Source organism: Podarcis bocagei, assembly GCF_964188305.1.
Source record: "Podarcis bocagei genome assembly, chromosome: 5".
In the NCBI taxonomy this organism is placed as follows: domain Eukaryota; kingdom Metazoa; phylum Chordata; class Lepidosauria; order Squamata; family Lacertidae; genus Podarcis; species Podarcis bocagei.
The window spans coordinates 26753189-26763499 of NC_138129.1; positions in this window are offsets into that span (position 1 = coordinate 26753189).

Consider the following 10311-nt stretch of genomic DNA (forward strand, 5'->3'; position numbering starts at 1 on the left):
TCTTTCTTTCTTCCTTTCTTTAGAAACTCAAAACTGACTTATTGATATGCAGCAATACATGCACACTTGCGCAGAGAGAGGGAGAGAGGACACACTCCCCCAACTTCCAGCAAATTAGCTACGAGCTCCAAACAAATGTGCTTGATTTTTTTTTCCCCAGTCTCTAACTCACCTCCCCCTCAACAGCAGTTTGAGTTTAGGAAACACGTGTGTTTCATTACAGGCATTCTATTGCTTCAACATCTGGGTAAGCTGCTGTATCTAACTTTCTCTCTATTACAGGCTGTTTAATCCCTTCTTAATTTCTCTCATGGGTGTTTACACAAGCAGCCACTTAGGAGCAGCCTTGAACAATTCCACCTTCCGTACACCTCCCTTGGAGGACTGGGTTTTGTGTGTTTTTTCCAGTTAGCAAATAAATTTGATTCTCTTCCTTTAGGATGGGGTATCTAGAAACCAATTTTTTTATAAAAAAAATTGACATATGTCTTCCCTGCCTCCCCCAATTCATTATTGAGCATAGTACAACAGAACGATCCTTATCCAACCAGTAAATCCAGTGGCTTGACTTGGTCATAGCTCTGCGTAAAATGATTTCAGATCCATTAGTTTTGGTATATAGAAGAAATTAACATGCATTGTGGCTAAAGGAAGAATGGATGATTTATTGATCTATTGATCACACACTGGTGTTCTGTACTGTATATTTTCAATACAACACAATGCATCTATGAGGCAGAGTCTCGTTTTCTGTTGCATCGCTTCAGAGGTGTTGCTGGTACCTTAAAAAAAGCCTATGAGACTATTTTCTACATAATGTCACATCTGCTAATTTGCATGTATCAGTGCCTACTTTCAGAGGGACAAAACAAACACTGACTCTCGATGTCAGGGCTTACTCTGAGCTAACAGGATTCTCTGAGCCCAGTGCAGGAAATGTACATTAAGGCTCTCCACTCCAACACAGGAACACAGAAAACTGCCTATCCATCTAGCTTGATACTATCAACACTGAGTAGCAGCAGGTTTCTGGGGTTTCAAGCAGGAGACATTTGCAGCCCTACATGGAGATGCTGGGGATCAAACCAGGGACCTTCTGCATGCTTATGTATATATTAAAGCTAAATCGGGTCCTCCCTTAAAGAAGTATTGCGGTGAGACCTGGAAACCGACACCCTGTGTTGTGGGTGGGTACGATTGGTCAGCCACAACACCTGATTAGCACCCTTGTAGCTGGGTGCAATCTGGCCAATGGGACGCAGTCCAAACAGTTCGAGGGACCTATTTAAACCAATGCACGTGACCCAGAGCTTCCTCTTTTGGTGCGTGCATTCGGAACACCTGCCCACCTCTCCCTACTTTTTGGGTTTTGTGCTTGACCTTGCTATGCTGTCATCTGTCGTTGGGACAGGGGCACGGCAGGAATTTACCCCACTTGGCTGATTGGCTGATGCCATTTGGGTTTCGCCTGCAGCTTGTAAGATTGCGGATAGGCTCTGGTTCAGGTGACAGGGATGGGAGAAGGCTCTCGTCATCCCTATGTGAAGGGTATTCCGTTAAAGGAATTCAGGGACTCGATGGTTTGGTCAACCCCTGTGAGGGGGTTGTGCCCGTGCCTGAGTCCAGGGAGACAGTTGGGTGGCGGAGATAACCTGTTCCCAGCTATCCGCTTATCCAGGTATTCACCCTCAGCTGACCTATGCTGGAACCCCAGGTCAGCACTACCTGCATGGCAGGGAGCTAGTCAAACCAGAGTCTGTGCAACCATTCACTTTCAGTAATCAATAAGTTATGGCCTAAATTCTGCCAAAAAACCAAAATTTGAGTCAAGTGTGAATTTATTTGGGGGGAGGTTTCTGGGTCTGAACACGCAAAAGAGGTCTTGTCAAACATCTAACATGACTTTGCTCTTACACACCCTTTCACATATGCATATCCTTTCCCACCCCATCCAGCTATTGCACAAGCCTTTGGGAAAATTAAGATGGTGGCTAGTCCTCATTCGCACTGTACTTTGCAGTGTGTCCAGGCACCCTATGAGGAAAGTGTTTGTTTGTGTTAAAAAGTTTTATGGGGTGGGGGCAGGGATGAAAAGGAAATCTGGAGCCCAACAGAAAAGAATTGGAGCCCCCTGGGCTACCACTTAACAATATCAGTGCATTGGCTAATTTCTTGCCACATCTGGATTTGCTGGGTTTAGAACCAGGTACCTGCAGATCCATAGAGCAGTGGCTCTATGCAATGAGCTACTGTGACTGCAGGCTGGAGTGCTTGCTAGGATTTTAAACTACTCCTTGGGCTGTATATAGGCTCCAGAGGGACTATGCCCACAACGGTTTCCAAGTCCATCTGGGAATTTGCCTGGCGACCAATATTATCTGCTTTCTCTGCTGTGTGACATCCATTTTCCAACTCTCACCCTAAGAACCCAAACACAGTCTAAGACCATCCAAAACTTGCATGCATGCAAGGAACCAATTACACATGACACAAAAAAGCCACCCATCTTGAACCACCTCTAGCGTTATGAAACAGGCTGGATCCTTTTACAGGTTCAGCCAAAAAAGAATACTTCGGTCTTGTCTTTTCAAGCACTAGGCCACATCCCTTACCAGCCCAGCTCTACATCTTCCTCAAGTCCCTGGCTGGAATGTGTCTTTGAACTGTGATAATGTCCCTTGCTTGCCCACATAGAGAGATGTACAAAGGTACAAGCCAGGTACATTGCTCCATCCACTTTTTCCTCCGGCACTACCCACCACTGGCACCTGCAGAAGCTTGCTCATGAAGGAATGCAGCCCTCAGGCTGCAAAGATTCCCCACCAGTGACTTGCAGCATACTTAACATACAGGTTAGTCCAGTTCTGCCAGCCTCCTTTCATAGATAAGAAGTGGGAAGAAGAAGAAGAAGAAGAAGAAGAAGAAGAAGAAGAAGAAGAAGAAGAAGAAGAAGAAGAAGAAGAAGAAGAAGAAGAAGAAGAAAGAAAGAAAGAAAGAAAGAAAGAAAGAAAGAAAGAAAGAAAGAAAGGGCTATATAAAATTTCCAGACAGATGACGCTTTCAGCTAGATATGGCCACAACCATAAGCAATAAAAGACTACATATAGTTCCATAAGAAATTATTTCTTCAGGCCATTTACTGAGTTTCGATCCAAAAGCCACTTTTCTTATATATGTTGCAGTGTGGAGCAGAGGGCTGCATGGTTCAAAGGAGAGGAAAAGACAGAGCTTTCTACTTCCACACTACTGGTTCAAATCTAAAACCTTCCTGAATTACTGCCATTAAAAGCAAGCTGCTGTCTCTCCACTTCCACTCAGTAACCTTCTAAAGCTGGCCACTGCTTGATAAGTGGAATCCATGGGAGTGAAAGGGAATCTGACAATCTTTCCCAGGGTTGAATGTGTGTGACTGAGACAGACCATTGACCTCTTACTAACTGCCTCATTACTAGTGCCACTTTGTTGATTTCCAGGGCCAGGTGCAAACCAAGGCATAACAAGAGCAGGGAATGTTCCACAGCCTCTGTACTAAGTCAAAATAAAAAAAATTCCTTCCAGTAGCACCTTAAAGACCAACTAAGTTAGTTCTTGGTATGAGCTTTCGTGTGCATGCACACTTCTTCAGATACACTGTGTATCTGAAGAAGTGTGCATGCACACGAAAGCGCATACCAAGAACTAACTTAGTTGGTCTTTAAGGTGCTACTGGAAGGAATTTTTTTTATTTTGACTATGGCAGACCAACACGGCTACCTATCTACTTCTGTACTAAGTGTTTCCCATTGCCCAGAGGATCAACACATGAAAGGCTGGTTCATACATAAGATCCAAACACATGTTCCCTCCCATGCAAGTGAGGGCAATTCAGGTGGCCCATTCAAGTCCTGCAGATCAACTTCAAATAAGTTGCCTCTGCAAGAGTTGACCTATAGAATGAGGACAGTTCCCCGCCCATACATTACACTGCTCATAAACCACACTTCTACGAGCTGTTGAAAGTGCAAGTAACTGAAGGGGTATATAACACATGGGTTGTCCTAAACATCTGACAGATGTCATAAGGTTGGGGAAAGGGTCTATTTCAGTTTGCATTTGGTGGAGAGGGGTAAAAAAGTAAGAGAAGATTTTGTCAATCTTTGTTCAGCTCCTTGTGCATTGATAAATGAAGCAGACTACAAAATTAAATCAAGTCATGTCTTAGAGCTTGTTCATGTATGTAGATAAATTACTTAATTTCTCTCTACACTTGGACTAATAAATCCAATGCAATAGGAACCTGGCTTATACCAAGCCAAACCATTGGTACATCTACATGAGCATTGTCTACACCAGAACTTTCCAAACTGTGTGTCACAACACAGTAGTGTGTCGGCTGCAGTGTGTAGGTGTGTCGCATGGATGCTCCCCATGCTCTTCCTGGGGCTGGAAAGGGTTAATTTAACCTCTGGTTTACTAGTAAAGCTGAATTACTGGGTCACAAAATGACGCATGTCCAAAAAGTGTGTCACCAACTTGAAATGTTTGGAAAGCTGTGGTCTACACTATAATTTACACTGTACAATATATGGGTGATATACAAATGTGATTAGAATGTAGATTGTAACCTAGTGACAGGCAGCAGCTCTCATGAATTTCAGACACTGTGATCTCCCAGTGGTGCATGCTCTAGTTATCTCCCGCTTGGATTACTGCAATGTGGTCTACATGGGGCTACCTTTAAAGGTGACCCGGAAACTACAACTAATCCAGAATGTGGCAGCTAAACTGGTGACTGGGAGTAGCCACCGAGACCATATAACACCAGTCCTGAAAGACCTACATTGGCTCCCTGTACGTTTCCGGGCACAATTCAAAGTGTTGGTGCTGACTTTTAAAGCCCTAAATGGCCTTGGCCCAGGATACCTGAAGGAGCTATTCCACCTCCATCACTCAGACACTGAAGTCCAGTTCCGTGGGCCTTCTGGCAATTCCCTCACTATGAGAAGTGAAGCTACAGGGAACCAGGCAGAGGGCCTTCTCAGTAGTGGCACCCACCCTGTGAAATGCCCTCCCATCAGATGTCAAGGAAATAAACAACTATCTGACTTTTAGAAGACATCTGAAGGCAGCCCTGTTTAGGGAAGTTTTTAATGTTTGATCTTTTATTGTCTTTTTAATGTTCTGTTGGGAGCTGCCCAGAGTGGCTGGGGAAGCCCAGCCAGATGGGCGGGGTATAAATAAGAAATTATTATTATTAAATTATTATTATTACCTGGCAACGTTGAGGATAGAACCTGGGAACTTCTGCATGCAAAGCAGACACTCTACCGCTGAGCTGCAGCCTTCCCCCAAGTATGTGGCATTCTATGAAATGACATAGCCCCACAACTCCCAGAAAATCCCCACCCAACACCCCCCAAAAAATCAGGGTCATCCAGAGAAGTATTCCAGAAGGTTACAAAGGGCTGTCATCAGATATAAAAACCAGCCACCCTGTGATCCGTGAGTAGGAAAATAATAATAATAATAATAATAATAATAATAATAATAATAATAATAATAATAATATCACTCATGGACTCTCCAGTTCCTGGTCAATAATTCTGCACCTACACAACTGCTATGAACAAAGGGACGTTCTTACGCAACTCACTGTGAATGGAGGTGGTCTCCTCCATCCTGGTTTTGCTACCAGTTCCTTTCAAAGAGTTGACAGAATCAATGCATTTATACCATACAGTATATTTGTACTAGTTAAGCAAAAACCGCTCACCCACTGCATTTGAAGTGACAATCCTTCCTCCTTCTGATCAGTTGAACATGTTACCGCCATATGGCATTCCATAATCAACGGCAAAGTTCTACTTCAAGCTCAGCACTGCATTTATAATATTATTGTATGCAGCACAAACACCAATATTTAGGAAGAAAAATGTCCTTTTTATTGGACTCCTGCTGATATCCCAGCTGTTAGCTGGCGCGTGTATAGTTTCTCTCTCTCTCTCTCTCTCTCTCTCTCTCTCTCTCTCTCATTTTTATACAAAAAAAGCCCTAAGCACTTATTTATTTATTTTTGCAAAAGAAAAGTGGAGGGGGGAGAGTATTACATCTGAAAGGTACATTTTGCCCTGCCCCAGTAGGTCTGTATAACTATGTTAAAATGATTTTTTTATTAGATGAATTGCATCATTAAATTACATTATAAAAACTAAAAATGCACCATTAATTTTCAAAAACAATAGTAAATACATCTCATTTCTGATACATGATTCTGCATTTAATTTTTGCCCTAGGCCATGTTTTTTTTTCCCTTCTCCAACAGCCATACTATACTGTCTCCCATTATGCAGACTATACAAATAGAGCTAAATTGCCAAAGAGTCGGGGGGGTGTTTTTTGTTGCTGCTGCTGTTCTTGTTGCCAAATGTCTGTAATGTGAAAATAAATGAATTTCTAATCGGCTGTTGCAAAAAGAAAAATTACTTTTTGATCTCGGCTCAGCCAAGCAAGAATCTACCTACCTTGTTATAATAGGATGGTAGGCCAGTATACAGGGCAAAGAGAGACAAAGGCTAGACAGAGACAGACATGGCAGTAAATTAGGTTAGCACATTTCAGTTCTATATGAGTGGCGTTTCTTAATTAAATATATACAAGTTCCATTGAACTATATAGTCTCATTGCTGGAGGGTCTTTCCATTTAATGTAGCATTGGTTCTAAACAGCCATAGATCACATTGCTCCTTTGCTTCGTTCTTTTTCGTTATAAACGCAACGTGCCCCTTCCATTGGAAGGAAAAAGCTGATAAATCAAAGGAAATGGGGAGGAAACGTGCATGCAAAACTTTTGACTTTTAATCAGGCAAAAATAAATGTTTAAGCAATGTACGTCTGGTTATAGTTTGGGCTTGTCAATTGCATTGCTATCCGCTCAGGGGAAACGCCAAGATTCAGTCTAATATTATGAGACTGCACAGATGCAATGTTAAGTAATTACGGGTCTTCAGAAAATGACTCCTGGCCCACATTTTTAAAATGTGCTGCAACATCACACTATCTGCGCAAACTCCTCTGCCTGGCTCGCAGTTCTTTGCAAACTTTACATCAAAATTTGAAGACAGGAAATAAAATATGATCAAAACAGTGTCAGTGTATGGGAGCAGTAGGAAGGAGGCAGGAAGGCAAGTGGTGTATACTCCAGATATTTCCAGAATGATTTTCACTGGTGTTCATTAAAAGAAACTAACTTCACAAGCCCCAAATTGAGCAGATTTTGTGATGAGTTTAAATATCAGCTGTTCTGCAATCCCACTGTGTGAATTCCCCACCCCCCACCTCCAGTTACTTAATTCACACCAATCCTGCCATAAATTTAGGGCCCCTGTTGCATATTCAATATGTTTGTGCTCCCAACCATTCTCGTTTTTATTGCAGTTTGTGCCTGCAGAAATATTGGAGCAGTCACACTGTTTCATTTCCATTCAGTGCCTATTCCACAACTTCCTGTGGAAATCCTGTAACTTCTTATACTGCAAACATTTTTTTGTCCCGTATTTGTTGCTCCGTAGCCCATCTGAAAAGCAACAGTGTGAAAACATTTGGGCAGCCTGGCAGAATCAAGTAAAGGTAAAGGTAAAGGGACCCCTGACCATTAGGTCCAATCGTGACCGACTCTGGGATTGCGGCGCTCATCTCACTTTATTGGCTGAGGGAGCTGGCGTACAGCTTCCGGGTCATGTGGCTTGCATGATTAAGCCGCTTCTGGCGAACCAGAGCAGCGCACAGAAACGCCATTTACCTTCCTGCCAGAGCAGTACCTATTTATTTACTTGCACTTTGACGTGCTTTCGAACTGCTAGGTGGGCAGGAGCAGGGACTGAGCAACGGGAGCTCACCCCATCGCGGGGATTCGAACTGCCAACCTTCTGATCGGCAAGTCCTAGGCTCTGTGGTTTAACCCACAGCGCAGAATCAAGTAAGGCAGAATAAATCCTCCACTAATCCAAGTCCATGTGGCAGAATCCATCCAGAATGAAACACCAATCTGGGGTTGGGGCCCTGAAATGGGAGAGATCAGGCTATACACATGCTTAACTTTCTCCCACCAACAAGACTTAAGAGCTCTTAACCATGGCTGGATTCTTTTAATGAATGGTAAGTTACATCTTTGATTATTTATAAAGTTTATAGAGCATGTCAGCGCAAACTGCGTCATCTCATTTATCCTCATAGCAGGTGAAGTTATGCCAGAAATGGCTGGTCTCTTTTGAAAGGCTGGGCATGTACTGACAGGAATTCCAGGATCTGAACCAGAAACGTCAACTGGAACCTACCCTAAGAAGCCACCTGGACACTCTTGGTGGTTAACTGATACTTGGCACAAATGTTCCCTAAGCCTAATAGAGTTGGGTTGCTGCCAATAACGTTTTATGCAGAATTATAGAAATGTCAGGGAGAATGCAATACTGCCCAGTCTTGGTGAAGCGAATCCATGGATTGCTTGGGATGATGCAGGTCCCACAAACAATATGGGATAATGGGAGAGGACAGGCAGGAAATAGGCAGGAGGGGTTTAAGCAAGGCCAGGCTTCCAGAAACAAGGGCAGTCAGAGACAGGTCTTTCGGGATGCCAGACGGAGCCCAGGAAGCCCACAGCTTGTTCAGACAAGAGCTCCATCTCAACCTTCATTCCCTCTAGGCATGACTACCCTTCTCAGGCTCTACAGAGGCCTAGCATCCCATTCCTACTCCACATTCTCTTGTGACGTGCCACTGCCTGCATTGGCAAACAAGAATGGTGGAGAGTTTGGCTTGACAGATCACAGACTGAGCAGGGCTAAGGAACAAGCACGATCATTTGGGAAGTAAAGAACCAAAAAACCCCCACCATATTTGCATCATTAATTGGTTGTGGGGAACCTTTTTCAGTCCAAGGCCCCTTCTAGGCCATGTGTTAGTGGTAGACAGGGCCAGAGACCAAAACTGGCAAACCCTCCAAATGTCCCTGTTTTCCAGGGACAGTCCCAGATTTACAGAAGCCATCCCAGTTTCTGATTTGATCCCAGAATGTCCTGATTTTCCTTAGGACATCCCTATTTTCATCGGAGAAATGTTGGGTGGTATGGAGTTATGCGACCAGCGAGCCAAGGAGATAAGTAACTGTGCAACCTTTAGAAGATATCTGAAGGCAGCCCTGTATAGGGAAGTTTTTTAAATGTTTAATGTTTTATTGTGTTTTTATATATGTTGGAAGCCGCCTAAAGTGTCTGGGGCAACGAAGTCAGATGGGCAGGGTATAAATAATAAAACTGTTATTATGGAATAGGATGTTCCTGTTTTTGTCAGAGAAATGTTGGAGGGTATGAAATGGGTGGAGCAACATGTATAAATTTTACCTTCTACAGTAAACTAGTATCTACACACACACACTTCTAGCCTCCATCTAGGCTAGCACGAGGAATTATCAGAGCTCATGGATACATTCCAGCCTGGCAAAAATATTCAGGGTACAAAGCAGGGCCAGCAAGGGTGGTGGTCTGAGGACTGGCCTCATGTGCCTAGACCAGAGATTGACATGCACACGATACTCTCTCTTCCCTGAATTCACTTGCCCCACTGCTCAGAGGTTTATTCATAATGTATTAAATTGTTTGTTGTACTATTGGCAAATCAGACCTTGGAATCTTTTGCTACATCACCAGCTTCCTGAACTGCTGATTTAGTTTTAAGAAACCTCGTCTATTTTTAGAAGGCATATTAATTACCCCTAAGCAGGTGCAAATTTCACCACATGGCTCCCTCCCCATTCTGTTTATTATTATTTCCTTGCCTCCTTAATGGCAGTTGCGAGCAAATAAATCTAGCTAATGCAATAAAAGGATTTATTGTCGCCCAAATTTACACCAGCAGTTTAATCATAACACCTTTTCATCTGACAGACTTTTTCGAGAACAATTTGCCCCACAATTTGTCAGCGGGAAAATGGCCTTGTATAAAACGCCAGGAGGAAATGAATGCTAATATGCACCACCACCAGTCTTTCATTCTTCTAATTGCCCAGGGAATTTAAAAGAGACAGACTTATTTACTCACAGTAGGAAGTGTGCTGCAATAAATTATCACTATTATGGGCCTAAATAAGTCCCTGACATCGACAGAACAGGCTGGGAAGGAAGACGAAGTCCTGGAAACTTACATGCCAGTAAATGGGTAGTTGAGCTCATGTATCTCTGTGTGTTGATAAGAGGAACACCAAGGTGTCCATCCACAATACCTGTAAGACATTTTCTGCATTTCAAAATGATGGCCACTTAGGGCTGAAGCATTTCTAAA